Source organism: Pan troglodytes, chromosome 6 (assembly GCF_028858775.2).
Source record: "Pan troglodytes isolate AG18354 chromosome 6, NHGRI_mPanTro3-v2.0_pri, whole genome shotgun sequence".
NCBI classification, from domain to species: Eukaryota; Metazoa; Chordata; class Mammalia; order Primates; family Hominidae; genus Pan; species Pan troglodytes.
The window spans coordinates 36311155-36330918 of NC_072404.2; the positions used below are offsets into that span (position 1 = coordinate 36311155).

Below are 19764 nucleotides of genomic sequence, written 5' to 3' on the forward strand. Positions count from 1 at the left end.
AGGCCATTACATAATGGAAAAGGGATCAATTCAACAAGAAGAGCTAACTATCCTAAATATATATACACCCAATACAGGAGCACCCAGATTCATAAAGCAAGCCCATAGAGACCTACAAAGAGACTTAGACTCCCACACAATAATAATGGGAGACTTTAATACCCCACTGTCAACATTAGACAGATCGATGAGACCGAAAGTTAACAAGGATATCCAGGAATTGAACTCACCTCTGCACCAAGTGGACCTAATAGACATCTACAGAACTCTGTACCCCAAATCAGCAGAATATACATTCTTCTCATCACTGCATCACACTTATTCCAAAATTAACCACATGGTTGGAAGTAAAGCACTCCTCAACAAATGTAAAAGAAGAGAAATTATATAACAAACTGTCTGTCAGACCACAGTGCAATCAAACTGGAACTCAGGACTAAGAAATCACTCAAAACCGCTCAACTACATGGAAACTGAACAACCTGCTCCTGAATGATTACTGGATACATAATGAAATGAAGGCAGAAATAAAGATGTTCTTTGAAACCAATGAGAACAAAGACACAACATACCAGAATCTCTGGGATACATTTAAAGCAGTGTGTAGAGGGAAGTTTATAGCGCTAAATGTCCACAAGAGAAAGGAGGAAAGATCTAAAATTGACACCCTAACATTGCAATTAAAAGAACTAGAGAAGCAAGAGCAAACACATTCAAAAGCTAGCAGAAGGCAAGAAATAACTAAGATTAGAGCAGAACTGAAGGAGATAGAGACACAAAAAACCCTTCAAAAAAATCAATGAATTCAGGAGCTGGTTTTTTGAAAAGATCAACAGAATTGATAGACTGCTAGCAAGACTAATAAAGAAGAAAAGAGAGATCAAATAGGCACAATAAAAAATGATAAAGGGGATATCACCACCTATCCCACAGAAATACAAACTACCATCAGAGAATACTATAAACACCTCTATGCAAATAAACTGGAAAATCTAGAAGAAATGGATAAATTCCTCAACACATACACCCTGCCAAGACTAAACCAGGAAGAAGTTGAATCCCTGAATAGACCAATAACAGGCTCTGAAATTGAGGCAATAGTTTATAGCCTACCAACCAAAAAGAGTCCAGGACCAGATGGATTCACAGCCGAATTCTACCAGAGGTACAAAGAGGAGCTGGTACCATTCCTTCTGAAACTATTCCAATCAATAGAAAAAGTGGGAATCCTCCCTAACTCATTTTATGAGGTCAGCATCATCCTGATACCAAAGTCTGGCAGAGAGACAAACAAAAAAAGAGAATTTTAGACCAACATCCCTGATGAACATCAATGCAAAAATCCTCAATAAAATACTGGCAAACCGAATCCAGCAGCACATCAAAAAGCTTATCCACCACAATCAAGTTGGCTTCATCCCTGGGATTCAAGGCTGGTTCAACATACGCAAATCAATAAACGTAATCCAGCATATAAGCAGAACCAAAGACAAAAACCACATGATTATCTCAATAGATGCAGAAAAGGCCTTTGACAAAATTCAACAACCTTCATGCTAAAAACTCTCAATAAACTAGGTATTGATGGGACGTATTTCAAAATAATAAAAGCTATTTATGACAAACCCACACCCAATATCATACTGAATGGGCCAAAACTGGAAGCATTCCCTTTGAAAACTGGCACAAGACAGGGATGCCCTCTCTCACCATTCCTATTCAACATAGTGTTGGAAGTTCTGGCCAGGGCAATCAGGCAGGAGAAAGAAATAAAGGGTATTCAATTAGGAAAAGAGGAAGTCAAATTGTCCCTGTTTGCAGATGACAAGATTGTATATTTAGAAAACCCCATCGTCTCAGCCCAAAATCTCCTTAAGTTGATAAGCAACTTCAGCAAAGTCTCAGGATACAAAATCAATGTGCAAAAATCACAAGCATTCCTATACACCAGTAACAGACAGAGAGCCAAATCTTGAGTGAACTCCCATTCACAATTGCTTCAAAGCGAATAAAATACCTAGGAATCTAACTTACAAGGGATGTGAAGGACCTCTTCAAGGAGAACTACAAGCCACTGCTCAATGAAATAAAAGAGGATACAAACAAATGGAAGAACATTCCATGCTCATGGATAGGAAGAATCAATATCGTGAACATGGCCATACTGCCCAAGGTAATTTATAGATTCAATGCCATCCCCATCAAGCTACCAATGACTTTCTTCACAGAATTGGAAAAAACTACTTTAAACTTCATATGAAACCAAAAAAGAGCCCACATTGCCAAGACAATCCTAAGCCAAAAGAACAAAGCTGGAGGCATCATGCTACCTGACTTCAAACTATACTACAAGGCTACAGCAACCAAAACAGCATGGTACTGGTACCAAAACAGAGACATAGACCAATGGAACAGAACAGAGCCCTCAGAAATAATGCCACACATCTACAACAATCTGATCTTTGACAAATCTGACAAAAACAAGAAATGGGGAAAGGATTCCCTATTTAATAAATGGTGCTGGGAAAACTGGCTAGCCATATGTAGAATGCTGAAACTTGATCCCTTCCTTACACCTTACGCAAAAATTAATTCAGGATGGATTAAAGACTTAAATTTTAGATCTAAAACCATAAAAACGCTAGAAGAAAACCTAGACAATACCATTCAGGACATAGGCATGGGCAAGAACTTCATGACTAAAACACCAAAAGCAATGGCAACAAAAGACAAAATTGACAAATGGGATCTAATTAAAGTAAAGAGCTTCAGCACAGCAAAAGAAACTGCCATCAGAGTGAGCAGGTAACCTACAGAGTGGGAGAAAATCTTTACAATCTACCCATCTGACAAAGGGCTAATATCCAGAATCTACAAAGAACTTAAACAAAATTTACAAGAAAAAAATCAAACAACCCCATCAAAAAGTGGGCAAAGGATATGAACGGACACCTCTCAAAAGAAGACATTTATGCAGCCAACAGACACATGAAAAAATGCTCATGATCACTGGCCATCAGACAAATGCAAATCAAAACCACAATGAGATACCATCTCACACCAGTTAGAATGGCGATCATTAAAAAGTCAGGAAACAACAGGTGCTGGAGAGGATGTGGAGAAATAGGAACACTTTTACACTGTTGGTGGGACTGTAAACTAGTTCAACCATTGTGGAAGACAGTGTGGTGATTCCTCAAGGATCTAGAGCTAGAAATACCATTTGACCCAGCCATCCCATTACTGGGTATATAACCAAGGGATTATAAATCATGCTACTGTAAAGACACATGCACACTTATGTTTATTGTGGCACTATTCACAATAGCAAATACTTGGAACCAACCCAAATGTCCATCAATGATAAACTGGATTAAGAAAATGTGGCACATATACACCATGGAATACTATGTAGCCATAAAAAGGGATAAGTTTATGTCCTTTGTAGGGACATGGATGAAGCTGGAAACCATCATTCTCAGTAAACTATCGCAAGGACAGGAAACCAAACACGCATGTTCTCACTCATAGGTGGGAATTGAACAATGAGAACACTTGGACACAGGAAGGGGAACATCACACACTGGGGCCTGTAGTGGGGTGGCGGGAGCGGGTAGAGATAGCATTAGGAGATATACCTAATGTAAATGACGTGTTAATGGGTGCAGCCCACCCACATGGCACATGTCTACATACGTAACAAACCTGCAGGTTGTGCACATGCACCCTAGAACTTAAAGTATAATAATAATAAAAAAGAAAGACCTAGAGATGTAACTGTGCATATGGGAATGATTGGTTCTGATTATACTGGAGAAATTCAATTAGTTATTAGTTCTTCAACTCCGTGGTCTGCTTCCCTAGAAGAAAGAATTGCTCAGTTGTTGACATAAAGCTGGGAAGCAGCACAGTGAAAAGAACTGGAGGCTTTGGTAGTACTAATCCAACAGGAAAGGCTATATATTGGGTTAATCAAGTGTCTGACAAATGACCTATTTGTACAGTAGACCTGCTGTTGGATGCTTACCGGTTGACACACAGGCCTGGTTGTCAGTAGTCCCCAGAAAAAATAAATCATGGGCTGCTTTGCATAGGGCAAGTAAAGTCATCTTGGAGCTTCAGTTTCATGGTTAACCTACCTCTGCTAGAGAAAAACGATTTAATGAGCACACAAGGAATGTGTTCATTGTGGTATTTGTGGCCTTTATGATGGGAATGTTCAACGTCTACTCCTACTACATTGGTGCAAAACAAAATGAAGCCTTCACAACAGAGTTTTAAGACACTGTTCTGAGCTATATTTGGACTTTCTGAAGTGAAATCAGTGGTCATCAACTATAACCACAAATTCATTGCTATAATGTTCCAGGAAATTGAGGATGACGCTGATGTGGAGTGGAAATTTGCAAGGGCCAAACTCTTGTTTTCCTGCTTTGGGGCGGGGAGAGCACTTCCTGTTCCCTTCAATCTGGTGCGGGGTCCAGGGTCCCTGTTTTTCTCTTGGTGAAGCTTAAAGGGTGGATTTCTGAGCTCTACTCAGGGTCATAAAAAAGGTTTCCAGGAAAGATGTAGAGATAAGTAAGTAGAGATAAGTAGAGACAAGTAAGTAAGTAGAGATAAGTAAGTCTAAGTAGAGATAAGTAAGTACAGCTAAGGGAGATAAATATAGAGATAAATAGAGATAGAGATAGATAGAGATAGAGATAGATAGAGATAAATAGAGATAGAGACAGAGACTTGCAGGAATTCACAGGTACCACAGGGACAGATAGGGATAGATGAAGACTAGCAATATAAAATCAGCACCCTAAAGAGGTACAAAAGCAAAGACTAGCAATATAAGGTCAGTGCCCTAAAGAGGTACAAAAGAAGAGACTAGCAAAGACTAGCAGAGACTTGCAGGGACAGGCGAGAACATTCTGAATTATGGAAATTAGCTATGGCTCAAAGGGCAAATATAAAAGGAATAGAGGGGGGGAAGGTAAGGATAAAAATGCTTTTTCTTTTTTCTCCAGTAGGACTCTTTGGTCGTTTAAACTTAAAGGGCAGAAGCATTGGTGTCTGTGGTCTTTGCTGATGCACAAGAATTCCATTCTTTAATATGAGGAAGAGGATTTGTTTGTGTCTCTCCAGGTGATGATCAGGTGCCTGTATGGGTGCTCACCAAACATCTGAAGATCTATCATGAGCCACAGCATCTAGTGGACCCACCTGTACAGTGCAAATTGAAGGTTTAAGGATTGCTTTTAAGCCTTGATTTGCTTTCCTGGTGCCTTCTGTTGGAAGGGCCTGTTTCTCAATATCAGTGGCCTCCCAGCTACAGCCACAACAGTTTTTGCTTCTGTTTCAGTAGATTTACTAATGTGGGGGTGAGGGTATGCTTGTGTTTTTGCAGGAGATGAACGAACCATGTGGATGCCCTCAAGATGTGTACGACCATGGAATGGGTGACTGGAGGGACCCATGGATCCTAACCATGGACTGGGTTCCCCAGTACGAGCCATGAGCCAGCTGAATCTGAATGAGAAGATGGAACAAGGACTGACCGGAGTCTTGATGCTTAACAGACCAATGCTTTCTGGCTGAGCTCCTCTCTACCCTGAATACAGAGACCCTAATAGTTAGGCAGGAGTATCATCGCCCCTATTCAGCATGAAGAAGTTACAGAAGATGGACCTTCATCCTTCTGCAACCCCTAGGATTAAGGGTCCTCTTGTAAAAGGGAAAGTGGAGATATGTGGGAAGCATTCAAACCAGAGTGACTCCGGTTTGAATAAGGGCTAAGAAAAATGAAGCTGGATCACCAACCGGCAATTAAGGGCTGCACAGCCTGCAATCACCTTGCTAATGATAGCTAGTAATAATGATACTTTCTCTTTTACAAAAAAGAGAAGGGGGGCATGTTAGGAAAAAGCTGAGTGTTGGGAGAAACTGAGGCAGGGCTTGCATATCTGACATAATGTCCTCTGGAATGTGTCTAGCCTTGCTGGCTCCTTGCTTCTAGCCTTCCTAGGCTCCTACTCCCATTATCTCAAGTAGCAAAACATGTTCCATATAAACGCTAAACATCACAGCTGTAAATCATGTGCTTAATGCAACATGTCCTTTTGACCTCCACATTCTCACATGTTTCTTTGTTGGATTGCCAATAAATAGCATGGGCTCCCAGAGCTCAGGGCCTTCGCAGCCTCCACAATGGCGATGGCCCCCTGGTGTCCCACCTTTCTCTTTCAAACTATTTCTCAATCCTTTGACTCCACCAGACTTTGTCACCCCCATGACCTGGTGTTGGGTCTGATCACCCCAACAGACAATAGATTTGGAAAGAAAACAGAGCTTCTCGGCTCTGGCTGCACTGGAGAAATTTGAAAAAGTACCAGTGCCCAGGCCCTGTACCCCAGAGAGTGTCAATGAATTGGTCTGGGCGTGTTGGAATCAACTGAGAGCTTTTACACAGCACCACTGCCCGGGCCCCACCTGAGCCCCATTAAATTAGAAATGCTGGGGGCGGGGCCCAGGCACTGACGTATTTTGAAGCTTCCCCAGTTGAATTGATTCTAGCTGGAACTGAGAACCATTCCCATCTCCACCCCACAGAAAGACAAAGGAAGGCCATCTGGGCTGGAATGGAGTTGGGAGAAGGTAGAGGCATGGTCTCATAGAAAGGGGGACAGCTGAGTGGGGTCATTCCCTAAACCTGTCACATCTGTATAACTCCTATCATTAAACTCTCCTCAATATGTAAACTACACTTACTATAGCTAATTTAATAAATGGAGGTGTTCTCAACATCTTCCTCCAAAAGCAAAAAACAAAAGCAGCTTTCGTCAGTTACCTTGTGTGAATGTCACCTGCTTCCTGCCAGATCCTGACTGATGTAGTTGTGCTGTGTTAGGCACCTGGTTGCAAAAAAATCAGAGGTGGTCTGGTTGCCATGAGCGTGTGGTATAAGGCAACATCTGGACAAGAGCTGGACTTGAAAGCTGTTCACGAGCCTAAGTTTAGAAAACGCTTCTGCCACCAACCGTCGTTTCCCGTGCCTCTCTCAGACCAGAATGGCCACATCTTCCTGTGCTGCTTTTGGCTCTGTTCTCTCCATGCCCATTACCTGCCCCAAATCTGCAGCCCAAATGCCAGCAGAGCACCAGTGTCTGGCCAGCTTCCACCTCAGGTCCTGGTGGGTATGGCGCAGCGGACACCACACCCACCTCCACCCAGAACAGTGCCTTGTGGCTTCCCTGGGTAGAGGACTTCAGACAGGGTAATGTCAGCAAAAAGGGAACAACACGTGGGACTGTAAGTCCAATTAAATCTCTTTCTTTTGTAAATTGCCCAGTCTTGGGTATGTCTTTATCAGCAGCATGAAAACAGACTAATATAATGAATGTCCCGGGATGGTAGATTCCAAACTGTTCTCCTTGAAACCCCTAGGACTTTAGATTTAAATCAGATCCATGAAGTGGCCCAAGAGGATCTTCAGAAACTTAGGAGGGAGTTTAAAGCTGAAAAATTGTAAAAGCCATTCTCCTAAATCAGTGAGCTTTAATGATTCAAAGGAACTTAAAAATTATATCATCAAACATTTTTACTTTCAGGTAAAGAAACCATGGACAGGTCTTGTTTCCCAGGACCTTCTGACAGAGCCTCTACTGATTTTGAGTACAGTCCACGGGTCCAAAGGAGGAAGGATGGACTGGCTGCTGGCCTGCCAATGGCAGGGGTTCATGTGGCTTGGTCTACCTTACCAGTGTCCAGGTTGAACCCTTAATCACTAGTGTAATTCCTCAGTCAAGCCTATGTAAATCCAAGTGCTTATATAAAAATAAGTTATTTCAAATCAGCTTGTGACATGATGATGATGATGATGATGATGATTACTATTATCATTATTGAAACAGGGTCCTGCTCTGTTGCCCAGGCTGGAGTGCCAGAGGCATGATCTCAACTCACTGCAGCCTCCACCTCCTGGGCTCAGAAGATACTCCCACCCCAGCCTCCTGAGTAGCTGGGACTATAGATGTGTGCCTTCACACCCAGCTAATGTTGGCCAGGCTGGTCTGAAATTCCTGGACTCAACCAATCCACCTCCCTCAGCTTTCCAAAGTACTGGGATTATAGGCATGAGCCACCACACCTGACCCACTTACTTTTAATAATAATAGTGCTTGTGGTGTTGATTAACATTAGGGAACACCATGATTAGAAGGACCCTCTGAAAGGCCCCAGGCAATGATTCTGAACCTTCTCTTTGGGCATGCACTATTTTCAGAAGCTGATGAAAACTCTGGACCTTCCTCCCAGAAAAATGAATACACTTCAGACACATTCCATCTGTCCCAAAATTTCAGGGGTGTATAGACTCCTTGAAGCCCATACTTGAACTCCAGATTAAGTATTTGTGTTCTTCAGCATACACCCTGGGCAGAATTTTTCATCTGTCTTTGACAGAAGATCCAGATGGCAAAAACTTCATGGTTCACCTTTCCATCTGCCTGGTACACATCTTTTTATTTTAAACTTATTTATCTCATTAACACAGATGTAAAACAACAATAACAATCCTTTGTTATGCTAGAAAAGGAAATAAGGAGACTTGAGTCAAGTAGCCAATACACATGGATAGGAGGGCACTTTTCCTGTCATTAGTACCAAGATGATTGAGGTCCTCTCATCCCAGGCAAAGGGTGAAATGCACAAACCTAACAGCACTTTTTGCTCAGTTACTCTGTGACATATTCCTGATTTTAGATGCAGGTAAACTAACTCCTGAAAATGGACATTTAGTATTCATATATATACTAAATATTTAAGGTATGTGACCATCAGAGGTAATTTCATTACAACAAAGCATAAAGGAAAACATTTTTCAAAAATACAGGAAAATATACATAGTGTGAGTTTCTCCAAGCCTTAAGAGGATGTGAGGAGCCTTAGGGGATCACAGTAGCAGTTATAATTCTTGTTCCTACCTGCTACTGCAAGACTTCCAACTTCTTGCAAATTTCTCTCCAAACATTTCTCTTCCCAGGGAGTGTCTCTCAGCGCTAGTGGTGCTGGACATGATGTCCTACACCATTATTTCCACCAGGTGGCAGCGCTATGTCAACAGGCACTGCCTTCAATTTCCGTAGGGAACCTTCCTCCCAGTGAGACAAAGAAAGCCTTTCTCCCTCTGCATTACTATCAGAGAGTCCCTAAAGAGACTAAAGTTTTGTTTTGCTTTGTTTCGTTTTGAGAGTACAGCTTGTTCAGCCCTCGTCTCTCCATAGGTATCAGACAGGCCCCTGAAAGCCAAATCGGAGACAAGGCCACTGGGCTGTCTTCAGAATTGCCTTGCCCTTCTAATGACAAAGGGCATTTTCTCCCTGATTTGAGGTTAGAAAAAAAAAGAAGACAAAGATGACAGGCTTTGCTGCTGGCTCTTCTCACCACCGGGTTGGTTGAGAGCTTGAGAATAAGACAAAGCTTGGGTGAGTCCAATCTCTGCCACTCGCTAGCTATGAGACTTTAGGCAGAGTAACCTCTCCAAGCCTCTGTTTCCTCATCTGTAAAATGAGGAGAATGATGGTCCCTACTTCATAGGGCTAATGTACAGATTAAATGAGAGTCTAGCATAATCTCTGGTACATGAGATGCATGTAATCAATACTAGAGCTTATTATGATAACCATGTAGACCTACAGAAGTGATACAATTGCTAACAGTGGTTATTTCTGGTGGCAGGATCAGAGATGATTTTTAATTTCTTCTTTGTTTTTCCAAATTCTCTTCAGCAGGCATGCATTGCTTTTATAATCATGAAAAGACGCAATTAAAATATAATAGATTGCTGATCCCCTGTTCTTGATGATTCCTCTGAAACATTCAAACTTTCTCTGTGACTCAATGAGCTCCCCAAGGCTGGGCCTATATCTTATCTACTTTGGAGTCTTTGACATGAAACACATAATTTGACACACAGTAGGCAGTCAATACTCATTTCCTGAAAAAAATCTCAAAGGCAATTACTTCAGGTTTTAATTTCTCAGTGTAACTAAACATCTTTTTTTCCTCCAAGAATTCTCTTTTCTCATTAGATTCAACTGCTAATCCTTTTGCCAAATTAATTAAATCCTCTCCAGATTCTCCCCAGTCAAATTCCTTAGACTATTGAGTTGGTTTTAGGCGGTGACATGGTTTGTCTGTGTCCCCACCCAAATCTCATTGTGAATTGTAGCTCCTATAATTCCCATGTGTCATGGGAGGTAATTGAATCATGGGGGCGGGTCTTTCCCGTGCTGTTCTCGTGACAGTGAATGAGTGTCACAAGATCTGATGGTTTTTTAAAGGGGTGTTCCCCTACACAAACTCTCTCTTCCCTGCTGCCATGCAAGATGTGACTTTACTTCTCATTCGCCTTCCACCATGATTGTGAGGCCTCCCAAGCCATGTGGAACTATAAAGGAAACCTCTTTCCTTTATAAACTACCCAGTTTCGGGTATGTGTTTATTAGCAGCTTGACAACAGACTAATACAGGCAGGTTTCCAGAAAGCATTTTACCTGAGTTCCCAGAATTCATGCTGGGGGCTGTACGGGGAGAGAGGTGGGAGATGGTCATGGGTGGTTAGAACATTGATTTGAGATCAAATCTTTTCAGTAGCTAAATGAAGACCTAAGAGCCAGAATAACCTAGATTATATAAAGAGATTATAAAAGGAAATAGGCATTTCTAAAAATGTATTACATTTAAAATTGAAACCCATAATGAAGAGGATGATTGTTTTTTACCTGTGGATAGAACACAGGGTTACTGATGATTACACTTGGCTATTGCTGTCCTTTGGTTCTTTTGATCTTCACTTTGAGTCAATGGAACTGTTCAGGCATTCTGTAAGGAGGACAGACACCAGCGTGACACTGCCTCAGCATTTCTTCTACAAAAGAAAAGTCAAAATAAATGACATTAGCCCATAGAAGCTGATATATTTTAATTCTTTCCTCATATTATTAACAAACATGAGACTTTCTCTTTCCAGGGAAGTTGGATCTGTATGGGAATCCGAAGATAATTACAGCTGAGCCATCCTGAGGTAGAGCCCCTGAGAGGCATAGAAATCTCCAAAGTGGCCTCTTTTACAGATTGTGGATATTCAGTTCTTCCTTTGATCCCATGTTACAAACTAGATTATTCTTTGCTTTAGATATCCAATCATTCAGACTCCTAGCTGAGTCTTACAAGTTTCTAGCTCAGGAGGGAGTTGCTGGGTGGCAGGGGGTGGCTCTGTGGTTGCTGGTTATGTGGGGAACATGTGGGAAGTGCAAGGAGAAAGGAAAGCTCCAGGCTTGCACACGTCAGTCAGGGCTGGTTCCTGTTCCTGTAACCTAAGATTTCTGTTGACATGGTGCCAATTCCCTGGCAGGCATGCAGAGAAGCCTCTGTTCTCTCTGCCGCGCTGTGGCGTCTCACCTGGACACCTGGCCCCTGAAGCAGAGATCTGTCTGCTGCCACCACAGCTCCTCTCTCCAGACTGTTCAGATCTGGTCCTTGTAGGATGGAAGTGCACACACTATCTCTGCCTGTCCCCAGGGAGCAAGATGTAAACTTCCTCCTTCATCATTAGGGCAAAAACTGAATAAATAGATGAACACCAAATTATGGAAATCTTCATCATGCAGGCCAGGTTGCCAAACATGCCCAGACCTGCTTAAGCTGAGAAGTAAAGGCTGATCAAGCTCACACGTAAAATCCTGGGTTATAAGAAAAATTCCAGCTGACTTGGAACACAGCCCCAACTCCTCCCACATGACCAGCAAAGAGCTGGTCCAGGAAAAATTCCACTTGTTTGGCCGGGCGTGGTGGCTCACGCCTGTAATCCCAGCACTTTGGGAGGCTGAGGCAGGTGGATCACGAGGTCAAGAGATCAAGACCATCCTGGCCAACATGGTGAAACCCCGTCTCTACTAAAAATACAAAAAATTAGCTGGGCATGGTGGCGGGCACCTGTAGTCCCAGCTACTTGGGAGGCTGAGGCAGGAGAATCACTGGAACCCGGGAGGCGGAGGTTGCAGTGCACCAAGATTGCGCCACTGCACTCCAGCCTGGCGACAGAGTGAGACTCTGTCTCAAAAAAAAAAAAAAAAAAAATTCCACTTGTTCAAAGATGAGTCATCAAAAAGGAAGACATGCAGGATCTCTGCAAATGTAGGAAAGGGATAGGAAAAACCAATGGCAGATGTGGAATACTCACCAGGAAGAGGCTGCCATGGAGCAGACACCGGTCATAACCAAGCAATTACCAGGCACTTAAAAACTTAATGAAATGGTCACCTTTAAGAAGGAAAAGGATAAAGTGAGCTCAGGGAAATGATGTTAAGATATCAGAAGGTGGAACATGAGCTCAGAAGAAAAGTGGAAAAAGAAAAGAAAGGCAACTAGGACTAGTCAGGGTTCTCCAAAAAAACAGAACTAATATGATCTCTATCTATCTGTTATTTTGTGTGTGCATATAAAATATATATAATATGTGTGTGTGTGTGTATATATATATATATATATATATATGTATATTCTAGAGGAAGAGAGAGAGTGAGATTTATTTTAAGGAATGGGCTGCCATGATTATGGAGGCTGGCAAGTCCAAAATCTGCAGGGTGGGGGCTGGCAGGCTGGAGACCCAGGAGAGCCACTGTTTCAGTTCAAGTGCAAAGTTCATGTGCTGGCAGAATTCCATCTTGCCTGGAAGAGGTCAGTCTTTTGTTCTATTTAGGCCTCCAATTGATTGGCTGAGGGCCATCCACATTAGGTAGAGTCATCTGCTTTACTCAAAGTCCAATGATTTAAATGTTAATCTCATCCAAAAACACCCTCACAGAAACATCCAGAGTAATGTTTGACCAAATATCTTAGTCCCATGACCCAGCCAAGTTGACACATAAAATTTAACCATCTTACCTAACCAAACCAATGCAATGATGATTCAAATAAAATTTAACAACAAATTCCAAACTAGAGTGACCTGCTCCCCTTTGGATTGTCTCTTTGAAAGGGAGAGGCCATGAATGTCCTTCCATCAGGGATGAGGGTCTTTGCTCCCTACATTGCCTCCTGTAGTCACTGGCAATGATATCAGTGAATCTAAACTCCCATAAGTGGGTCATAATGAATACTAGACTGATATTAGATTTTATCCTAGCTATCTGAAATAAGAATGACTGGTCTCCCTCGCCCCCAGAACTTTTAGACAGTTGGCTGAGCCCGGGACCCTGGGGACATGGGTGAGATCAATATGGCAGACTTGCTGCACTGTATTGCTTGAAGTCCTGTCAATAGCAGCCTTAATTTTAAATGTGATAGGAATCAAATTAAACAGATTTGGTCCCTCTGTTGGTCAGACTAATCAGAGCAGCTGATGAGGTAGCATACTCATGGGAAAATGTGAATTTGGCCAAGGATCTGTCAGGCCTTGTGGTGGATTTTTGTGACAGGCAATTTGCCACAGGCTCTGATTGTCTCTGCATGCTCTTGCTGGGGATGACAAGAATGCAAGGTCCTGACTGTTCCTTGCTTGAGATATTTCTCAGGGTTGTGTTTGCAGTAGACAGCCTTGACAAAGCAATATCCCCCTGCCCCAGACAAAGGGCAGACTTGCTCACCACTTACTATTAAATTGTATGTTCCCAAGCTCAGTGTTCCTTAGCTGCAGTACAAACACACTGCGTGTACAGTAACCACCTGGGCCCCTCCACATCACCCCTGTGGGACTTGGGGACAAGGAAAACCAATGCTAACTAACACAAACCTCGTGCAACTTGTTCTGCCATGAGTAGTGTAGTCCTTTGTCTCTGATCCAGTCTCATGTCATCTGCCAGCATCCATGAAACCATAACAGGCTTACTAGCTTGTAAGATGGGCAAAATTCCCGACTTTCACAGATTCCAACACACATGACCCAAGTAGGGCCAATCAGGGATTCTTCCCAAAGATATTTCCTCAAGAGCACTTCCCCAGAGTTCTTTCCCACTGATAGATGGGTGATGGGAAAATGCCATCCATTTTCTCTCTCTCTCCTTCTTCCCTTTATTAGTTTATATACCAGTTGTTGGAGGTTAGCTTTACAATTTGGTCTTTTGGTAACAGAATATTTAGAGGGACTGTGATCAAATTCGAGTAATGAATATAGCCAGAGATAGATAAAATTGTTGTTGGCACTGAGTATCTTCTCATTTGGGAGAAAGGGTAGGAATATTTTCCCTGGTAAGAAGGATAGCTGTGTTTTGTTCGTTGTCATATAGAAGTTCAGGTATGTGTAGGAGGGTGCATATGGAAACTGAGTAGCCAAAGGGGTGGGCTGTGACAGTTATCACTTTAGAGCCTCTGAATTCCAAATCCACTCTTCGTTATCCTCCTTTGTGATACTGGAGCTGAATCCTGTAAACACTTCTTTGCCTGCTAGCACAATATTAAGTGCTGTCAATGGAGGGCTCTGGAGAGACACTGCAGGAAGAAGAGGCTACCTTCCTTTCCTCTTGCTCCTGCTCTTGACTGGTGCATGGGGCACCCAGGGATGCTCATCCTGGTGATTTCCTAAGGAGTTCTGCTAGCACCTCAGTCAGCTCTCCAGCAAATTTAACAGCAACCCCACAGGCAGGTTTTCACCAAACGCTGCTGAAGCCCCAGATGGTGGCATAGTGTGTCTCATAAATTCTCCAGCAGTTGGCTCCCCTGAGTTTCAGTAACATACCACGGGTGAAGTCCTAGTGAGTGCCTGCACCTCAGAGGGCAGCTTTTCAGTGAGTGTTGTCAGCCCCCACCCCGCTGCCCCCACCGGTGCACGGGTTTCTTGCATGCCAGCCCGGCCTCAAGCACTACAACAAACTTCTCTGCCATCCTGCGGGCTCTAGCCACACCATCTCCAACGGCATCTGAGTCTCATTCCTGGGGAGACCTTTTTCCAAGTTGGTTCCTTCCTTGGGTTCTCTGCTTCAGCCCTAGAGCTAGTGCCTGCCCCTATATCCACGATTCCTGTTTTTTCTTTGTTTGTTTGTTGTTTTTGAGATGGAATCTCACTCTATTGCCCAGGCTGGGGTGCAGTGGCACGATCTCGGCTCACTCCAACCTCCACCTCTCAGGTTCAAGAGATTTTCCTGCCTCAGCCTCCAGAGTAGCTGGGATCACAGGCATGTGCCACCACACCCAGCTCATTTTTGTATTTTTAGTAGAGACAGGGTTAAACCCTGCTGGCCAGGCTGGCCTGCATTTTTTTGTGTGTGTGGTAAAACATATATAACATTTATCATTTTAACCATTTTTAAGTGTACAATTCAGTGACATTAGATACATTCACAATGCTTTGCAGCCATCACCACTATCTATTTCCAAAACTTTTCTATCAATCCAAGGTGAAACTCTATACCCATTGTAATAGTCTGTTCTCACACTGCTATAAAGATACTACCTGAGACTGGGTAATTTATGAAGAAAAGAGGTTTGATTGATTCACAGTTCTGTGTGCCTGGGGAGGCCTTGGGAAACACTCTCATGGTGGAAGGTGAAGGTAAGCAAGGCAGATCTCTTCACAAAGTGGCAGGAGAGAGAGAAAAAGAGAAACAGAAGGGAGCCACATACTTTTAAACCATCAAATCTCATGAGAACTCACTCACTATCACAAGAATAACCTCCATGATCCAATCATCTCCCACCAGGTCCCTCCCTTGACTTGGGATTACAATTTGAGATGAGATTTGGGTGGGGACCCAGAGCCAAACCGTATCACCCATTAAACAATAACTTCCCATTCTCCCCTTCCTCCAGCTCCTGAAAACCTCCATTCTACTTTCTGTCTTTATGGATTGACTATTCATGGTACATTGTATAAGTGGCACCATATAATATTTGCCCTTTTGAGTCTGGCTTATTTCATTTTGCATAATGTCTTCAAGGTTTATCCATGGGGTAGCATGTATCAGAATTTCATTCCATTTTATGGCAGAATAACATTTCATTTTGTTTATCCATTCACCTGTTTCTGTAACCTTTAGACTTCTTTTTATCCCTTAGTGGCTAACCCTCTATTATTAGTTCATGATTATTTATATTACACTTTCCCTGTTGACATTGTATAGCTCCTCTCTCCTGCCTGATACATCTGTCTTAGGAAACTGCCTTTCCATCCTTGTGACTGATGGGGCCAATCATGGAACCTCATTTCCCTCACCATATATTGTATTGGCCCATCACTCTGATAATAGTGCTGTGTCCCAGGGTAGGTACACAACCAACCAAAAGCAATCCCATGCCTTCCCCAGGATGGAGAGATGAGTACTGGGAAAAGGCTTTTCACTGGGATTGCCACACTGGGGTTCTTGAGGCCACATTCTTAGATACGTAGAGGGGCTCATCTTGTGGTAGGAGAAATTGAGGCCAACAGGCAAAGAGCAATGCAAATGAAAGTGAAAAATGGAGAGGTTTCTCATATACCTGGAGAAAGTGCAGCACGAGAAGAAGGTTAAAATTTAAGGAAGTGAGAGCACAAATAAGAGAGTGAGAAAGAGCAGCTGGATGTACAGAGGACACATCAGAGATAGCGGATCATGATACCATGAAAATCAGACTGTCAAGGGAGCATTTTCTAAAAGAAGGGATCAGTAAAAGTAGGCTGGAAAATGCCACTGGCTTGGGCACTAGGTTGTGGTTGACCTTGGTGACAGCAGAGGCAGCAGAGGCCCGGCATGGCCTGGCCTCAGTGCCTCTCCATGGCCATCTCCGGCACCCTGGAGATGCCATCCTCTGGCCATACTTGCCATTTCACGGAGCTGCCACAGCTCTCAAGCTTCTCCATTTTCCTTGACCCATCCCAGTTTGTCAGCTCAACCTTAGGTCTCCAGGTCAGTTTCTCCCAAAGAGGAGGAGATGCTCCCCAGCCCTTTGTGTGTCCCTTCCTTTGATGACGTGTGATTACACTGTTTACTGTGCACGTCTGCCTCCTCCTCCAGTCTATGAGCTCCTTAAAAACAAGGACTTAGCCTTTTGCATCTTTGTATTCCAAGCACTCAGCCCAGGGCCTGGCTCTGAAATGAGCTCAGTGCATATTAATGGATCAATGCCTGGAGGGACACACCCGCTGATCTGATCCTTTTTTAGAAAAACACGATCTGGTTGCCATGGCGCTGAAAGAGCGCTTTCTATACCTGCTGTTTTCAGGATGAGCAAATCACTTTCAGCTGACCACACTGTGGCATCTGGCCAGCAGGATCTGCAGAATCCAGCAGGATGGATGCCGAGCCAACCCTGAGATGGAAGAGACACCTTTCCTCCTTCCGAGCAGGTAAACTATTGAGTAACATCAAAGAATTTCATTTTTTCTACCCCTGGAAGATTTAAAGGGCTCCTCTTTCGTCAATATCCCCCTAGCTCTCCTGCCAGTTTTCTCTCACCTCCTGTACAGTTTTTCTGTCTCCTTATCTGCTGCTACTCTAAGATAGGGCTTTAGCCTATAGGCCAAATCTGGCCCACCACCTGTTTTTGCAAATAAAGTTTTATGGGAAGACAGCCATACCCATTTGTTTACATATTGTCTATGGCTGCTTATACTCTACAATGGTAGAGCTGTGGCAGAGATTGCATGCCTGCAAAACTGAACATATTTACTATCTGGCCCCTTGCAAAAAATAAAAAGTTTTCTGACGGTATACTAGAGAATGAGCTTCAGCTGATAAGAGATGATAAGGAAATAGTGCAACTCAAAAATGGGACAAGGGAAATAGAAAGAGAAAAACGGAATATGCCCCTAGATTGTTGTATGAGCAATGGATGGGAGATGAAGAATACTATAGTATTTATAAACCAGATAGTAAAAGCTTAAACACGAAAATAAGAGTAAGAGCCAAGGGAGGCTGAGGTGAGAGGATTGCTTGTGCGCTGGATCGCCTGACTGAGACCAGCCTGGGCAACACAGGGAGACACCATTTCTACAAAAAATACAAAAAAATTAGTTTGTTGTGGTGGCACATGCCTGTAGTCCCAGCTACTCAGGTGGCTGAGGTGGGAGGACTTACTGAGCCCAGGAGGCCAAGGCTTTGATGAGCCAGGATCATGCCATTATACTCCAGCCTGGGCAAAGAGCAAGACCCTGTCTTAAAAAAAAAAAATTAAAAGCATTTAAAAAAGTGTACATATAAAATAACCACTGGAATAAAATTACAAACCTTTATAAATACAATTTTTAAAGTAAAAAAATAACATTGCATGGGGAAACATAGCAGATACAGTACATGATCAATATAAAGTAATGTGGCAGAATGGAGACCAAATATATCAGTTGTATCAGTAAATATGAGAGGACTCATAAAAAGAAAACATTTTTAATTTGACTCATCCTCATCAGCCTTCTTGGCTAGAACTCCCCATTCTCTCTTGAACCCATCCAATCAGGCTCCAGTTCTCACCACCCCCACAGAAACAACTCTTGTCAAGATAACCAATGGCTTTCAAAGTTTCTATTGCTCTCTTCCCAGTCCTTATTTTTCCAAGTCTCGCAGCAGCAGTTGACAAAGGTGATCCTGCTCTCCCCATCAAAAACTGTTTCTTTACTAATTTCTAGGATAGCACCTCTCCTGGTACAGGGGAAGGAAGGAAGACTTCCTTCCCAGAGACTTCTCAGAGTTTTTTACTGGATCCTTCTCCTCTTCCTGATCTAATCGAAGGTTGGATTCTCCCAGGTCTCCTTCCATGGACCTCTTCTCTTTCCTCTCTTCACTTTTTCTCATAGTATCTTCCATCATTCCCTTGGCTTTCATGGACAGGGTGATGATCTCCAGATTTGTTTCCCAGACCCTGAGGTCTTCCCTGAGCTTTAGACTCACAGACCCAACTGTCTACTCAGCTTGGCATCAGCATCCATCCTGCTGGATTCTGCAGATCCTGCTGCCCAGATGCCACAGTGTGGTCTGTTTGGGTACAGACTAGACATCTCAAACCTAATGTATTCGAAGCTAAATTACTGATTTGTCATTCCTGGTTTGTTTCCTCTACAGTCTTCCCCATCTCAGGAAGCAGCAGCACCATTCACCTCGTTGCTTGGTTGAACAGAGGGAGTCTTCCTTGACCCCTCTCTCTCAGATAATTTCTCAGTAAGTCCTGTTGGCTCTGGCCTGGCACAGTGGCTCAGGCCTGTAATTCCAATGCTTTGGAAGGCCAGGGCAGGCAGATGGCTTGAGCCCAGAAGTTCAAGACTAGCCTGGGTAACATGGTGAGACCCATATCTCCATAAATACAAAAATTAGCTGGGCTTGGTGGCGTGCACCTGTAGTCCCAGCTGCTTGGGAGGCTGAGAGGTGGGAGGATACCTTGATCCAGGAGGTCAAGGCTGCAGTGAGCCATGATTGCACCAGTGCACTACAGCCTGGGCAACAAGCGAGACCCAGTCTAAAAACAAAAAGTCCTGTTAGCTCTAACTTGATCACTCTTTAATCTGCCCCACCAAGATCTCTGAGGGCCGAGCCACCCTCCTGTCTGGTCTGGGCTACTCCTGTAGCCTCCTAACTGGCTGCCCCTCACCTCTACTTCTGCCCCCTGCTTTTTTCCTCCACACTTCAGCCAACAGGATGATTCTAAAATGCGGGTCAGATCACACCACCCCTCCTCAAAACCCTCCAACTGCTTCCCATCCACACTTACAGGAAAATCTAAAGAACTCAATGTGACTTACACAGCCCTATATGTTCTGGCCCCTGCCTCTCTGTCCAGCCTCATTTCCTACTTTTCCCTCTCCTTCACCACATTCCA

The 19764-nt window shown here is 43.3% G+C and overlaps 1 long non-coding RNA gene across 10 annotated transcripts in view; it reads right to left on the reverse strand.

Annotated features, from left to right (window-relative positions):
* LOC134810422 (uncharacterized) overlaps positions 1 to 19764 on the reverse strand; it is a 61048-nt gene that overhangs the window by 8052 nt on the left and 33232 nt on the right. For 6 of the 10 annotated variants that reach the window (XR_010158406.1, XR_010158407.1, XR_010158415.1 and 3 more), the window contains 3 exons: positions 12230 to 12309; positions 11449 to 11610; positions 10770 to 10915 (listed from right to left, as the gene is read on the reverse strand). This is a non-coding gene — a long non-coding RNA (uncharacterized LOC134810422). The remainder of the gene's footprint in view (positions 1 to 10769; positions 10916 to 11448; positions 11611 to 12229; positions 12310 to 19764) is intronic. The other 4 variants (XR_010158411.1, XR_010158414.1, XR_010158408.1 and 1 more) reach the window with 3 other exon arrangements.